The 17,126-nt window shown below is 37.1% G+C and overlaps 1 protein-coding gene across 1 annotated transcript in view; it reads right to left on the minus strand.

The window, feature by feature from the left end:
• LOC122352061 (insulin-like growth factor-binding protein 5) overlaps window positions 1-17,126 on the minus strand; it is an 85,182-nt gene that overhangs the window by 29,214 nt on the left and 38,842 nt on the right.

Consider the following 17,126-nt stretch of genomic DNA (forward strand, 5'->3'; position numbering starts at 1 on the left):
GCTTTCAGGAGCCTGTCGGCAATTCCATTTGGAGAAAAAAAGAAATTACACACTTCACCTTTAACATCTTCATCTCGATCCTTGTGTGAACAAAACAGCCTCATACGGACCTGAAACCAGGACGAATCGTTCCATTACACTCATGTTTTGAGTTCGGACAATTGCCTTTAGAGAAAGCTGCCCTTTGACTGTAAATATCGTGCCGTCCATGCGTGTGTTGAATTTGTTTCTGCGTAATACAGACTGCTTGGCCTAGTCACGCTAGACTAGCTCATTTCATCACAAACACATATTCCACATGTGTTTCTTTTGCTCCTCGTTTCCCCAGTTTTCAGTGTGAAAACAAGAGGAAATTGTGCAATAAAGAAATATCTGTCATGCAGTGCTGTGCTACTCTGAATAGATGTTTAGTTTCTTGGAAAGCACAAGCCTAAGTGCTGCTCTCGGGCCTGAGAGCGGTAAGTGGAGATCTGTGGTTGTGAATGGCAGGTCTTTGAAGCACTTAATGTGAAGCCACACATCAGACGTGTTTTACCATGTAACCTTAGTTGAGCCATCGGATAGCTCTTCGCGAACGCCAAAAGGGTAGAACGTTGGTTTTAATTTTTCCCTCAGCATTTATCAATTGGGATGTAGCTGAGAGATGAAATTGGATGAGGACAAGCTGGCTGTAATGCTTTAGAATCAGATTCCCAGTGTGTGAAGCCTTTGGCAGGCTCATCGCATCTTAGCAACAAATGTTAGCTTCCCAAAGGCAGAGGCTCTTTTCATAGGTCAGGAGATTTGTTGAAGGTATGGCATTTGGGTTTGACTTATTTCCGATGAAACAGGATTTTTAATTAGACAAAATGTAGCCTCTCACTTGAATTTATTTAACCTTAACTGGATTGTGAAAAGTGAGCTTTGAATGCCAAAATAATGACAGGTGATGAAGGGGAGGGATAAAAGGGAGGCAGAGTGAGTTCTTTCCCATTTTATGAGGAAAAAATGTTTGATTTTTTCCCCATTGAATAATGTGCACCAAAGCCAGGATTGTTCTTTAATGAAGTAAGAAAGAATCATTTTGAATTTGTTCTTGAAAAGCCCTGATGGAAAACGTGGAACAATTTTAGAGAATTTCCTCCATTTATTCTCATTGCCAAATTATGCTTGTAAAAATATAATATGGAGATATTCAAGAGATTTTCTGTGGTTTTCATGTTGGGTTGAAATGAATCTCCTCTGGCACTTTCAGAGCTGTTGTCTGCTTGGGGTTATTCGTTTCTAAGTTGTTGTTTTATGGACGGTCTGAAGTTTATTGCACTGCCGTTGCTGCTCACACTGCCGTCACTCGATCTCTGCAGCCTTGCTTTGGGTTTTCAATCCAATGAACAGAAAGGAGCATAAAAGAGACAGAGAGACTTGTTTTCAGGGTTTTGGGTAATTCATCTTCCACTGTGAATTAGCACTAAAGGCTAAGTTGCACAGATCTGTCTATTGCACTACTTACTTAAATTGGTTCGATCCACGGATTGTGAACATACAAGCCTAAATTTGTAGCTATGTCAGATTTGAGAGAGCAAGCAGTGAGGTTTGGATGCAACTTTTTTTTCTGTCATACAGATTTGGAACTAAGTGAGAGCGATTTGTATTTCATTTCTGGGTGAACTACACATTGAATTCAAAGAAAACTGACTGAATGATTTAACGACAGAACAACCTACGGATCAAAAGTATTTGCTTACAACTTTTGAACAGTTTGGCTTTAAGTTTATCCATTTGGCCTTGCGATTCCTTAAGTCAGCCTTTCTAACATTCTTAATTTTCTTGTCAAATTTTCAACACTTTGGGGTACCAAAACGAAACCTGTTACCATAAGCTCAAAAATGAAAGAACTGAAACCCTAAACTATAGTAAAAAAATCACTGATAGCGTGTCTTGAAGCTTCCTGAGCAGTTTTGGGCCAAAACCTACTAGTAATCACCAGTTTTGCTGCAGTTCTTACAAGTCTATTCCAATTCTCTTCACGATTGGCTCTGTATATTTTCAAAGCATGCTGGATAAAAGCTATATATAATGGAGGGTTTGTATTTAAAACATTTTTTCTGCGGCTATCAGATCAGTGGTTAAAAAGCCGAAGATCAAGTCTAGTGATCAAAAAGTGACTATAGCCCAGTTTTGCAAATGTAAATCAAAATTTTCAGCGTTTCACCTCAAAATTGCTGCCTTCAGGTATATTTTATATTATTTGTATTCTTATTTATTAGCAACCAATAGAAGTGTGTTTGGCATGGAATTTCCGTGCGGGTTAGGAGAGGTTGTTAAGCACAAAAAAAAGTGTTTTTTTTTACTGATTCCTTTCATGAGCCACAGATTGACAGTGAATGTACATGAAGTGACGTGAGATTTCTTGTCCATTATTGTGTCTGCAACCACAGTAGCGACAGTTTTCTTGGTTATAGACAGGGTTACTTCGCTCAAATAACCAACCGTCTGGTAGACTTTTGCCTGGTGTGGAAGTCCAGGAGCTCTCTACAGTTGAAGCGCTCAAAGACGTTGATACCTTTTATTCTAGGGTCACATGAGAGAAGTTGAAAGAGAAAACACTTTGTGCGAAGTTGGTTACGTGAGAGAATAAACAGCACTTCTAGACTGCCGTTTCCTTCGTGTGGTTTTTAGGATGGAAAGGAAGTAGTATGAATGGCGCAACAGCAAAATGAGCGTCTGAATGAGTCGGGTTTTGGTGGATGGTGCCACCCTGATCGTCCAGACCACCCACCCGATGCTGTGAAGGATGTGTTAGTGTTTAACTTCATGTCTGAACTTTCACTTGCTTTCATGTTGCGAATGTTAAATGTACGCCATTCTTCTTCCCATTGTGATGAAATGGATGACAATCAGAAATATTTGCAGTCAGATTATATTAATCTCATTCACACCCAACATATTTTGCATTCAGCAGTGCACACAGACACACACACAACACTAAAGCCAGTGTTTTGGTTCTAACAAAGCATTTTAATCGGTTGTAAACAGTGCATCAGTTAAGACTACTGAGACTCATTGTACAAAGGAAAACACTTACCTCTGTTACATGCTATTACAAACAATACTAATTTGCTTTGTATTTTAGATCCACATAAATGACCCCTAGATAACACCTTAAAAAACAAACGGAACAGATTCTTTTTTTTCATGTAGTGTATTTGAGTTTGCATCATTTTAGACCGTGTCAGAAAGATCTCAAAAAGTGTCTCCTGGTCATAAAGACGTGTCGTTTGTCTGTCAGAAAAATAAGACAAACATTTTGAGTTCATATGGTAAAAATGATGTATTACTTTAGCATTAGCAATACTGAAAATACTATGATGTTATGTGGATATTTAATAGCAGTACCGATTGCTATTCTGTAAAAAGAAAAAAAAATGTTTTCAGAGCACTGTACAACAAATTGTTATTTTTTTGTCTCAAAATAAATATTTATTATGTGTTTCAAATGCCTCCGCATTGACTGTGTAAATTATTTCTAGTGACCACTATGGATCGGTGAAAATATAGGGCTGAGGAGTAGCAAAAAATGATCAAATGTGTTATATAAATACTGTATATCACACACGTATATGTTGGTATATGTGGTTTATGAGGACTCTCCGCAAGAATGTTTTTTTATACCGTGCATAAACAAAGACAGTAAATGCATCAAATGTTACACCAAGGACAATGCGCAGTAATTTTTATTAATCAAAGAATTTGGGGGTTGGACGTTTTTCACAAGAATATTAGGCAGCACAACAGTTTTCGAAATGTACAATAAGAAATGTTTCTTGAGCACCAAAACAGCATATTAGGACGATTAAGATGAATAATAAGTGCACGCTTACACAATGCGACATTTAGGATAAAGTGTCTTCTAAATGCATAAATGTGATTTTATAATAGGGATACTTTAAACATTTAAATAAATGCAAATATATTGTGAGGTCTATCAAAACGAGTACTTTGATTCCTGCACATTGTCCATTCTGAAATGCGACACACTGTCCAAACATCAGTTGTTGTTTGGCGGTCTATACTAATGCAAGTTGAAGTGCTGGCAGAGGAATGGTATAATGATTGGGATGATGGCACAGGGCATGATGAGCAGCAGCAGGACGGGAATACCTGGGTCCTGCATATTCGAGCACATGGAGAAATAAACCTTATGGATGTCCAGCAGCGTGTTGTGTCTGTAGGAAGAGTGTATACAGCATGTGCGGTTAGCCAGATCCTCCAGGCACAGCGTCAGGTTGACATAGTATCTGAGAGACCAGAGAAAATAGCAGGACATTTCTCATTTTCAGGAAACAGAACATTTTAATTTGCTTGCAATGTAATCACCCTTAGGAGAGCCAACTGCAGAGAATCCATTGGTGAGCAAGCTGAATTTCTCCATTCTGCATGAAAACAAAGGTTTTCTACTACCTTTTTCAAACTGATAGTCCAGCTATCCATATGCCAGTGTATAGACAGGACAATCTAGACATCACTATAGACCTAATAACATTTATTGCTTTTAGCATTGTTTTCTCAGTATAGGATTGTGACCCATTTTTGGGTTACGACTCACTCATATAACCTACTCGTTAGTAGAAAGTAGGGGCCAAACCATAAAAATGTTGTCCTGCGCCCCCTGAATTGTAGCGATGGTTCTGGCGCTAGAGAGAAGTAAAGCTGGAGGTAGGCTGTAATTTGTTGGCTCATCGGGATTCGCAATTACTTGGACTAAATATTTTGGTTTAAGACAACCCACATGGACGAGCTGTCTTGAAGATTGAAGAGTGTAGAGTCATGCTATGGGTTTGGCGTGAATGTTCATAAAAATCTGATGTTACAAAGACCCCGGGGAAGCAGAACGACTTGACTTTCCCATGACTACAAACTGCAGACCTCAGAGAGGAGGAGCTATTCAGACCTGGACTGGTGCTGTGGTGTTATTTTTGTCCCGTCCTTTGCTGTCACTTACAAAATCTGAAGATGAACTCAAGACTGGATAGATAGATGGATAGATATCTCTCCACGTAAACCTAGCCTTACCCATGAGCACTTCCTAAAATCAGAGGAAATGATAAATGAATGGCGCTGATGTACGAGCACCGAACGCTGATTGTAAGCCTAAACTTCAAAAAAACTATAAAATGGTTCTTCAAAACTGATCGGCTAATCTCAATGTTGTTCTAGGGTCATGTAAAATTCAACAAAATCAGGTCATGTTGAAAGATATATAGATAGATAGATAATAAATAAATAACATCTAATATAAAAATAAAAGGAAATAAAAATATATAATATATAAGCTTTCTTTTAACAGTCTGAATGTCATTGCTGTGTGTAAACTGTATGAAAGCAGTGCTATTTTTTATATGTTTTATGTATTATTTTATATTCAATCTGACTTTGTAATAGTTTTTAATTATTAATTTTTATTATCATTATTATGATATTAACAATTAGTAATCAAGTTTTCAAGGCAAAATATATATTTTTTCATCTAATATTTATATTCCGTTTTATTTCAACACTACATTTCAATAAGTTTAGATTTTTAATAATACCATTTGAAAGCTCTAGTAGAAATTCATACATTAATTTAGCTTTGTCAAGCCAATACAATGATCCAGCGTCTCACCTTCTAGTGCTTGGCCAGGGACATCTGAGTTGGTAATCTGAGTTTCTCATGGTCTGATTGAGCGGCTCAATACAATATTCATAAACGTTAGTATCAAAAGTTACTTTTTCGCACGGCATATTCCTACACTCTGCTGGCATCAACCAAGCCTTCCCTTCTCCCAACAAGCCTGGGGACGAAGTAAAAGAAGATGCATTAGAAAGGGGCATTAGCCATTTCTGCATCCACTAAAAGATCGTTTACACAACGGATGATTTCATGTCTGTAAATGGCCATTTCCTCTGAACTAATTGCATTAGTTCGCCACACGCAGAAAACTAAGGATGTGTTGCGTCTCTCGCACAGGCTTACAGCGAGGTTGAGATTACCTGTGATCACTAAACATGTGATGAAACGGGCAGAAATCACAGAGGCCTCGCTTCTCTCCATCCCCGCAGAATTCCGAGAAAAACAGAGAACCTGCGAGTTTCTGTTAAATAGTGCAAACAATGCCTGCATTAATGGCGCGATGCATTTCAAACAGATATTCTTTATCTTGATGAGAAATATAAGCCACGGCAGGCTGGGGAGGTGGAGGAGGTGGTCTCATAAAACACAATATTTAAGTGGTCTCTTTGTTCAGCTGACATGGTTATGGCTGTGGTCCATTTGCTCACTTTATCATGTTTCCAGAGCTCTTGTTTAGAGTTCCCCTCTGATGAGTCTCCCACATTTGGTGATTTATATCTTCTAAGTATGCTTGACTTTTACTGACATGGGCAAGATGCACATTTTCTCTTGGCTCTGATTTAATGGAACAATCTTTCCACCAGCATGTGTCTCAGCTGGGCTCAAACAGTGTCAAAATATTCCAAAAGGCTCATTATTCCAAGCACTTGTAAGCACTTGTAAGCTTTTGTAAATTTTTTTTTTTTTTTACCCACCATCCTTCATTATGAAACATGTGCGAAAGACCTTTTATTTACAAAAACAAGGGTTCAGATTACACTCGAATTTATCAAGTGGCTTTTGGAAAGCCGGTCTCGACCCAAAGGAAAATATTGCTCAGAGATTTCTCCTTCATAACTCGTCAGACTCAACAGGAGGAAATTTGGAAAATGGAAAGTTAACAGAGCTCTCGGTTAAATTTCATTAAAGGATCAATTTTGTCTCAAATGGTTCTCCTGCAAAAAGTAAAATGTTTTTGAGAGGTTAATAGCATAAAGCTATGAAAACGGGCATTGCGCAATTAAAATCTTTTGGTATCGGAATAAGAGTTTGGAAACCTTTGAGAACATCGGCTTTCTATTAATTTTCATTGATAATGCATGGGATGTTTTATACACCCATCTGTTCTGTACATCATGAATAATAGCTTCCTCTTCACTAACAGATAGACGTTTATGATGACCTTCACCGCCACCCGTTAGCGTTAATACATATTGTTTTCCCAATAACTCCCCACATTATGATCTAAATTATAATCTGCGCTTACCTTGCCTTTGGAGCAAACCCTCAGATTACATCACCTGCTTACTCTGGAAGATGTTGAAGTGCCATGAGAGTCTGTGCTGTGAGAGAGAGACCCACACGGTCATCGAAACATTGATAGTAATTAGAGTGGGAATTTGCTTTCGCAATGACAGCCACTCAGCCTCTGAACGTCTGTTTCCTTTCCCAGGCTGCTGTGTGCACTTCCCTTCAGTTCTCAGGCATGTGATCCATGATCCGATGTGTCCCATGAGATAAGGACAAGCTCACGGCACGATGAAAATAAACTTTCTAAAAATCTCAGTATGATTTTTTTTGGACAGTTTTTATTAAAATCTCCATGCAATGGTTTTTCAGTATGTATGATCTATGACCTCTATATATATAATAAACATACATATATGCAAGTAATAAACTTGTATTGGAGTATAAATAAACTATAGACATGAACTTCTTTAAAGTTAATGTCAAACAGCATTTTGGCCAGTTATTGAAACACTGCTTAAAAAAAAATTGTAATAATAATAACAACGAATTTCTTAAATATTAAATTAAATATTATTAATTAAATAAAACAATTGTTTTTATGATATAAGTGTATTAAATATTATAAAAAAACATTATTATAAAATAAAATAATTCATCTAAAATTAAATATAATATTTTTTGTATTTAAACCCTGAAGCTATAAGTGGATACACCACTTCAGTATGAAGTTAGTATTAAAGTGTTTTTGAAAGCAAACACACTGGTTAAGCTATGCATAACAACAACAACGACAAAAATGAATAATAATGATAAAATAAATAGGAAGGCAAAGAAAATATTGTCATAGAGTACACTTTAGGATACTGAATGATTTTTAATGGATGAACCGCTTTAAACTGGATTTAAAATATTTTATTTCCACTAGGTGATGTTATCACAAGTGAAACAGGATATTTACAGTATGGCACTTGATTTTATCTACTCATATTTAGGGCCTGGGACACAATTATTATCGCAAAAGACTTTTTAATAACATGTATTACTAAACGCATTGTTGTTCAAACTAAGACCAGGAAAGCAATTTGTAAAATGAAAGAATATCCATTTCGACTTCATGCTGCGTGTCATGCACATGTACTCCTATTTTTACCGGCCACATACAAATGTCATGATGTAAGATCTTTATGAATAATCGTGCAGATGTTTAACTCAAATTTATGTGTGCTGTCTGGTGCATGTTAGTCTTCATAATCCTAGAGATGAAGATAAAATGGTGCCAGGCACCAAAAAAATGAACGAAAAAAAAGAGAGAGATCATAACAGCACATTTCCCATCCATGCCATTTCATAGCATATTAGCATTTCATAAATCAGTTCCTGCAGGGCAGACCTTTCCGTGACCTCTAAAAGGAAAGTGGAGATCTATTTGTGTGTGCGCTTGTGGAGGGGAAACATTTGTAAACATGAATTAGGTATGCAAGTGAAACTGCAGAGGAAAAAGGAAAGCTGAATCAGCCGGGCTAGTGCCTTGAACCTTTTCCATTAAATCATTTCCCCGAATTCTAACCATAAAACATGACGGCTGTCTGAAGTCCAGCCAAAAAGCATTAATAACTCCTGTGTTTTGTTTGAGTTTTAATGCTTCTCCAAAGTCAAGGTTTGAGTTTGTACAACAGAACGAGAGTGGAGTTTGGCACTCTGTTGCATTTAATAAACAAAATAAATTGCACATATTTTCAAAGAAAGCCGAATTTAATAATTCGAGGAGCTCGTTTTACATGCTAGGTTACAAAAATCTAACCTAATCGTTCATACATTTGTCTTTTGTCCTGATCGGTGAGTTTCACACCAATGTGGTTACCAAAAATACAGTTGAATGTTTGAACAGTTTCAAACAAAAAAGGTATAAAGTTCAATATCAATTATATATATATATCTCTGTCTCTCAAACTGTTTGGATGAATTAATTTAAAGCTGATATAAAATGGCATTTTATGGCAAAATATAAGTTTTAAAGCATTGCAATAAAATACTAAAAAGTCTTTGTACAGATGTTTTTATATCCATCAGGTATTGTTAAATGTGTCAGTTTCAGTGCAAACCTAATACTTTTCACTCAAACTTTTCGCTTTCACTTGTTATGCACATACAATAATTTGCCATGAAAAATGGTTTGAATGTAAAACTAAAGCATTTCAGTATTGGTCTCAGACTTTTGGACCACACTGTACATGAATGCACGGCCCTCAGGAACCCTAGATCAATGTTAACACCATCAGCAGATTTCCCACATACTGCTATGTCAACATTGGAAACTGTACAAGGCCTCCCATTGTGCAGATTAAATGTAAGTGCCATATCCATGACTTACTTGCACTATTGAAACATAAAGGCTGCCGGAGTCTGAAATATGTCATGATAGGACTTTATTATATATTTGAAATGACATCATTTAGGGCACGTCACTGTCAGATTTTTGACTTGTGGCAAGTCTGGTCGACTTTGCAGATTAATCTGATCAAGAAATGCTGTGGTTTGTTTTGTTTTCACATGTTGTTTAAGGGCGGCAATAATAGATGAAACTATTATCACAAGCTCAGCAATCTATGCATTAATAAATAAATAACTGCAAATGTGTACAGAATTTACGTGCTGTAGGGCTGATGCTTTTTTGTAGGCCAAAGCTGGTTCCGAAGCTTTTTTTTTCAATGGGATTTTGGTTAAATGACAAAAATAAGGTCTGTGGTTACATTGCAACATTGAATACAGTGCCTTACAAAAGTATTCATACCCCTTTCACATCTTTAAAGTCTCAAGTCTTTTTAGTTTGATGCAAAAAGCTTTGCTCATCAGCAATTTGGCAGTTATCTGCCACTCCTTTCCTCACCTCTTCACCTCTCAAGCTCTGTCAGGTTGGATGGTGGCAGATGCACATGTTCAGATTTCTCCAGAAATATTTAATTAAGTTCAATCGCAGGATGTGGCTGGGTCACTCATGACGTTCACAGAGTTGTCTATAAGCCGCTCCTGCTGTGTGCTTAGAGTCATTGTCCTGTTTCATTGTCCTGCCCAGAGTTTCTGATTGCTCTAGACTGGGTTTCCTTAAAGTCTATCTCTACATTTTGCTGCACTGAGTGTTTCTTCTACTCTGATGTGTTGCTCAGTCTCTGCCACTGAAAAACGGCCCCACAGCATGAGGCTGCTATCAACACAATTTCCTTTTGTAATGTTTCTCTGCAGGTGATGAGCAGAGCTGTCCCAGAGAAGGGTATGAATACTTATGCAATGGAATCGTTTTAGTTTTTATTTTAAATAAATTAGCAAAGATGTTGCTGCACAGTTATGGTGTGTGGAGTGTAGATTGATGTGGAAAGGAAAAAAGTAATATATAAGTAGAAGAAGTATAAATATTTTCACAAGGCACTGTATATAAAATAAACCCATTATGATTTTTAAAGCTTTTACTTGTCTTGAAAAATGGTTGCTAACAAGCAGCTAAATGAGACTACAGGGATTGTTGGGACACTGCAAAGTGAACAGAAAAACAACCACTTTTTCAACTTTGTTGTGTTTATACTCGAGGTTGTTCAACCTTTTTAAATCAAGCTTTCAAGGTAATGATTTTTAAATAAAGACTAAAGAGTTGTTGGCAGCATAAAGCCATGTGACCATTGTGTTTACTAATTTCTAGCCTATATTTAGCTTTTGCTTGTTGAGATTTGCATATGTTTCAGAATTCATAAAAGATGTTCACTTATGAAGATTATCAAATGTACACAAAATTAGAATCATAAACCTTTGTTAGTCACAGGGTTTCTCTTCTGCAATAATCCAAATGTTCTTGGAAAAATCTTATTGTTTAAAAAAAATCTTATTCGGCCTGCAAAAATATATCACTGCAGCACTTAATATGTGATCCATTATTTTCATAATTTCACGCAAATCTAGTGATTATTTCACTTCAGCAAGCATCAGTCTGATGCCGTTTTGCATTTGTATGGAAACAAACTCCCAAACGTTGTGTTGCTGTCGAGGAATCTAACTGGAGCTCATCATTTTCTTGGTTTCCAGTTTTCACTTCCAGCACACATCAGGCAGTCAGCAATGTGAGCATGTCGTCTGAGACCGAGACGTAACACATTTTAGAGACAAACTAATGAGACCTCAACATGAAAGGCTCATAATGACTTAGGACATTTTTAGGGAGTGATGCGTAACACTTTAAGCCATTTCCTTATTAGTTTGTTTAATTATCCCTCCTTGAAGTTAAAGGTTTTCGAAGAAGTAATGATCTCACTGAAAGACTATATTCTGGTAGCTTGACAACTCAGTAAAAACATTGTAAACAATCGTCTTTGCTTAATCCAGAATTGACTCACTTGAGTTGTTGAGGCACTGGAACATATTCTGGATTCTCCAGGGTTAACATTTCTGCCAAACTGCTGTTGTGATGTGCAACCAACTCTGCTGTGGTGGAACCGGGTCCGATTCTGGTCCAGGGTGACTATGTTTGCCCCCTCGTTCTGTGCTTTCCTTGGAGCGCAGAACAGAGCGGGGTCTTATTGTTTCTTTTAATTTTAAACAGCAATTAAAGTGGAACTGGAAAACATTGCTCACCTCTTTCATCTCATCAATCCAAGTTCTTGTCCTGGGTGTTAGCAAGTCCAGATGATCCTTTTCTCTGTTCTATTCAATTACAGTCCAGCGTGAGCAATGGAAACATTCTCCAGCTCCACTGTTAAATTCGCTTCGATGAGACAACCGCTTGAAAGATGGACACCTATAAATGCTGTGAAAATACCTTTCAGCGCCATTCTGGATTTTCACACAGCGTAAAATGATTTACCTAATGCACATCCATCTGGAGTTGCTAGGCAACATACACATGTTACAATCACAAGCCATTTGCGATGGAAAAAATTTCCAGGAGTGGTTATGTGAAAACATTTCCATTTTAGAGAGATGCAAGCTTAATCCTGTTAGCCTCTGAACAAACACACAAACTGAATCTGTATTAGAACCGTGTTGCAGGTCTCAACAATAAGGGTTTTTTTATTTGCTGGCTCAGGTGGTCCAGTAGTTTCACTTTTACTTGCCCTGCCAACATTTTCACTGGCCTTAAGGCAAAAAATTTAACATTTTTCTACCAAGAGTCAAGTTAAGTATACTTTCTATTAAACACATTGTAAAATATGTCAACCTTCTTCAGGTTTAATTGCTGCATTAAAGTTTTAAGTTATTACTTCGTGTTAAGTACATTACCCTTCACGTGAATGCTTTAAATTTTTTATTTTAACCAGCCCTGTTGAAAAAAAACCCCAGCATGGCTGCTGGTTTACGCTAGTACTTAGCTGGTCAGGAACTAGTTGCCTAGGGCCAGCACATAATCAGCTTAAACCATCACACGACCAGTTAAGGACCAACTCAAACCAGCAGCCATTCTTCAAAACATACTTAACCAGAATATGCAGTTTTTTCAACAGGGACGGAGTTTCATGTGACTAATGATGCTTAAATTTTAGATTTGACATCACAGCAATAAAAAACATTGAATCGTATGGTAGACCAAGGTACTCAAATTAATAAATAACTAAACCAAAAGCAAAAATTTATCTGCATAAAAATAAGTACAGGCGTAGTTAACAGATAGTGCTTGAATGTTAAGTTTGACATAAACAAGACGCCGACCAGCTGTCTTATGTTTCTGACAACTAGAGCGACAGCCTTTTTGCTTACTCAAATGTACAGTGATGATAAGGAACTGAAAAAGCTGCCTGGTTCAAGAGTCATTCCTCCTTCCAGATTTTGAACCCACCCAGATCATTAACCCATATGTCTCCTATTGAAAACACATCTACTGTACAGGAAACCAGGAAATAATCGTGCATAATAATAGGAGCCATAGACCAGCTGACTCAAGCAAAAACAAGAACCAGTTGTCTGAGTTTTAATGATGGTTTGGACAGCCTTCTGAGAGAAGGATTGTGGGAATGCATCTTATTGAATTCTACTTGTAAATGTACTGCATAGTCATGCATGCAAGGTATAAAGATAAGAAAACAGCATTTGAACGGGTGACATTTTCATGGTTTAATGTGAATAGCCCCAAATCTGATAAAATGGTGCCTCTAATGAGTGGAAAAACATTCCCCGAGTCAGAAAAGTAAAGGGACAAGAGAAAGCTACAGCTATTCCAGATCAGGATGAATGCTAACCCAGAAATTGCTGTAGATTTATTACACGTCACAGCTGTCAGAAGCAAGAGGACTTTTAGAGCTTCTGAATACAACTACTGTTCAAACGTTTGGGGTCAGGAAGATTTTTAAAGAAATTAATCATTTTATTCAGCAAGGACACATAAAATTGATTAAAAGTGACAGTAAAGACATTTATATGGAGAATTTCTATATCAGATACATCTTGGTTGATATAATAAATGCCTCTGAGGAGCAAGCTGCCAAATATTGTCAGGTTAGTAACTCCACATTGGTTCCCAGTATAGGCAAAGTATGCAAATATAAAGATGACACTTTTGTACATATAGTTTCTATCTAAATGAGAAGACCTTGCCAGAATAAGCTGCAATGTGGATCAGACTTGATACCTAAAGTCAAAAGTCAGGCGACATTAGATGACCTTAAACCTTAAAACTTTCTAGAATCAGATCAGAACTTCCTTAATCCTCCAGGTGGCACTCAGACTCCAGTCCTACAGTGAGCCTGATAAATCTCTCTGGTTTTTGCTGCCACTCTTCCTAGAAACCCAAAGGGAAGATGTCCAGGCAGTTCTCCACACTCAATGCAATTATTTATATCTGGACACAAAGAGGAGACTGTGTATCTTGGCAAAGCTGAGGGTTCAAACCTTTCAGTTGACTGGCTGCAGTTCTCCAGTGCCAAACAAATTACTGTGTGGTGGGGGCCGGATAATTAATGAAACATGGAGAATGCAGAGAGAGAATGATGTCCGCATATCATGATCTGGGAGGAAAGTTTCAGAGGACAAATGAAGTGTAAAATTAAATCTGAAAGTTGGTTGTAGAGATCTCCCAAAATAGAATAGAAATGAGGACACCGACACTATTATTTATTGTTTCACTCATGGAATATGCTGTATATAGCCGGATGACTACTGAAGCTACGCTACGCCTAAAGAAATTCAATAAGCTAGTGCTACTTTAGGATCCGTTTAACACATTTCACGTTGTTAAAACCATATTTGGGAATTACATTGATGTTTCCCCAAAATCAACACTGAAAATCTGAATAAAAGTCGTCTGGGCCTAATAATAACTAACCCGAGCTGCAGTAAAACACGACATGAAGAGCTGGCGCTAACGGTGGTGAGAAATAAAAACTGTAATGCTTATTCACCATAGATTCCACATATACACTTCCTTGTGGAAAAAGCCATGCCAGATTCTGGTGTGTTAAGAGAAAGGAAGTGCAGAGATGGTGTTGAGGGACCAACTTGTCAGACGTTACCTCACAGACCAATCCAAGGTGGCTCAAACTTCATCCTTCGCTAAGTTGTACAACCTCCGCTTGGAAATCCCAGAATTTACCCATGGGTCAAATGCAGGAAGCTTGTTAACAGTGGAAAAGTGTAAAAGGCATTTTTTCCTGATGCTCTCTAGCATGAAACAGGTGTCCCTTCACCTGAATGCCAGCTTGCTCAACCCTTAGCTGTCTTCCAGGATCTCTTTGCCTAATGTTTGGATGAGGAAATTTCTAATTACGGAAAACTTCACTTAAAACGAAAAAGAGACTGTTTCCCACACACACAGATTTATTTTTAGTGAGAATAAATGTCATATTTTGTGTGGCACAAGAACACCGACTCTGAGGATGTTTATACATAGACCAGGCTCGTTGGCTGTGCAGCGGGAACTCTGTGATATTCCTGTTGGTGACCTTGGAAAGACATTGTGTAATACGACAGCTGCTCAGGTTCATGCCATTTATTTGTTTTTCCAAAATAAGAGACCCCTCCCTACATTTACATATCTCCATCTTCTCCTAAAGTCATTTTTAGTCCCAAGAATGAAAATTAGCTCATTACTTATTTATTCTCATGTCATTTTTATTTTCCAAAGAGAACACGTCTTTTCCATACAAACTACAAAAGGAACAAAACAGTCGTAGCCAATACAACTTGCGCACCATGCACTGAGGTTATGCAGCAGTTTTGTATGAGTATGAGGGAACTGAAGTACCTAGGGATTACTGCCTAGGGAGTGTAACAGGTCATCAGGAAAATTTTATTGCTTATTAAATGGATGTTGAGATCTGGCTATTGCACTCAGAAGTGGAGGCAGGAAGGTCCACACTATAAAAAAAAGGTTGAGTTAACTTAAAATTTTAAGGCAACCGGCTTTATTTTTGAGTTTTCTCAACTTAGAAACACAAGTTGAGAAAACTCAAAAAATTGCTGAAGCTGATACATTTGAGAGACATCGCACGCACAATTGTTTAAGTTCTAGAAGAACTTCCACGCCATGTTCACTTTCAGTTATCCACGGATGGTGCATCAGGAAAATATATACAGCTTTTGGAATGACACAAGTGGGAAAACAATATGATTAAGGAAGAATATATAAATATAAAATCTAAAAAAATTAATAAATACAAATAAATCAGTTTCATGAACTGGCTAATAGTTTGAAAGTACAACTAGTCCAAAATAATTGGCAAAATCAATCAGCTAATCTTTTTAGTCAAAAAAGCAACTAAAAACTCAACATTACATCTGAAAAATGGTTTGTTAAGCAAATTTGACTGCATGTGTTCTTTTCCTGATGATATACGGTGATTTGTATATTCAGGGCTAATCGAGATTTCAGCCTAAAGTCTCCAAAGTCTCTTTCATAAGCCACAGGCCGCACAGGCATGAATAAGCCATAGAATCATAGACAATCCATTAAACAAAGAATCCTTATGCCTGACAGCTTGTTACTACAGGCTAGAGTTACTCAGTCAGCGGCTGTTTCTGTGCTCATAAATCAACAGTGATCAACAACATTCAGTCTCTACAGCAACCATGAGAGGCAGACACATGGGGTAACAGAAGCCTGTTTAACAGCACAGCTCTTGATCCTTATACAGAGAGATACGTGATTTGGGAACAAAAGAAGAAATAAACTAAATAATAAATTAGCTACAGCTGTTATCGTCAAGCACAGGCTTTTCTGCCAAGTCCAGGAAAAAAACAGTAGCGACAGCCAAAACAAATGAACAAGTGCACACATCAGTAAAAGAGCTTAAATATTATTAAGAATTAATTAGTGGTGCATGCTAATGCAAGCATCGCTGTTACTATTGCCCAGGGTTAGGTTCAAACTAGTTTTGAACAAACTATAGTCTATATATTAAACTTCTGTGCATGACGTTCTAACAGTAGCTATGTTTAAATGCACTCAGTTTATTAATGGCTCAATCTGATTAAAAGCCTTCATGTGAACATTTCAATCCATCCCACTGGGATATAACCAAATAAAATTTTGATCAGATCGAAAGCATGGGTGTAGGCCTCGAAAAATTAAACTGAAAGGAAAAATAAATCAATTAAACAAATGGCTGAAACTGAAAATCTTCTGAAGTAGAAAATATATCGCTGTGACGCACATATTTACATAGATATGTAGCATCTTACAAAATGCTTACACATCTTAAGAAATTTGGCGCATGAAAACATACCTGGTGTTTGGACAACTGACGTGAATGAGGCCTATATCTTAAATCGTATGGATTATTTATTATATGGATAAATATATCCTCTTTAGAAAACATTAAATCCGACGTATCTATATTTCTACAGAGAACAAACAAGTGGACTAAACTAAATTTAAATCCCCCCAACACACAAAAAATTACTGTTATTGTTATTACTGTAAAATCATCATGAATCAATATAGCATGTAACAAGAATATTTGTCATTCCTTAATGCGTTTTAAGTTTGAACCTCCTTCAAGAAAGTAAAAAATAAACACTTTTCTGAAAAGATACTGCTTTTTTACCCAAGTAA

This window comes from Puntigrus tetrazona, chromosome 9 (assembly GCF_018831695.1).
Source record: "Puntigrus tetrazona isolate hp1 chromosome 9, ASM1883169v1, whole genome shotgun sequence".
Lineage (NCBI taxonomy): Eukaryota > Metazoa > Chordata > Actinopteri > Cypriniformes > Cyprinidae > Puntigrus > Puntigrus tetrazona.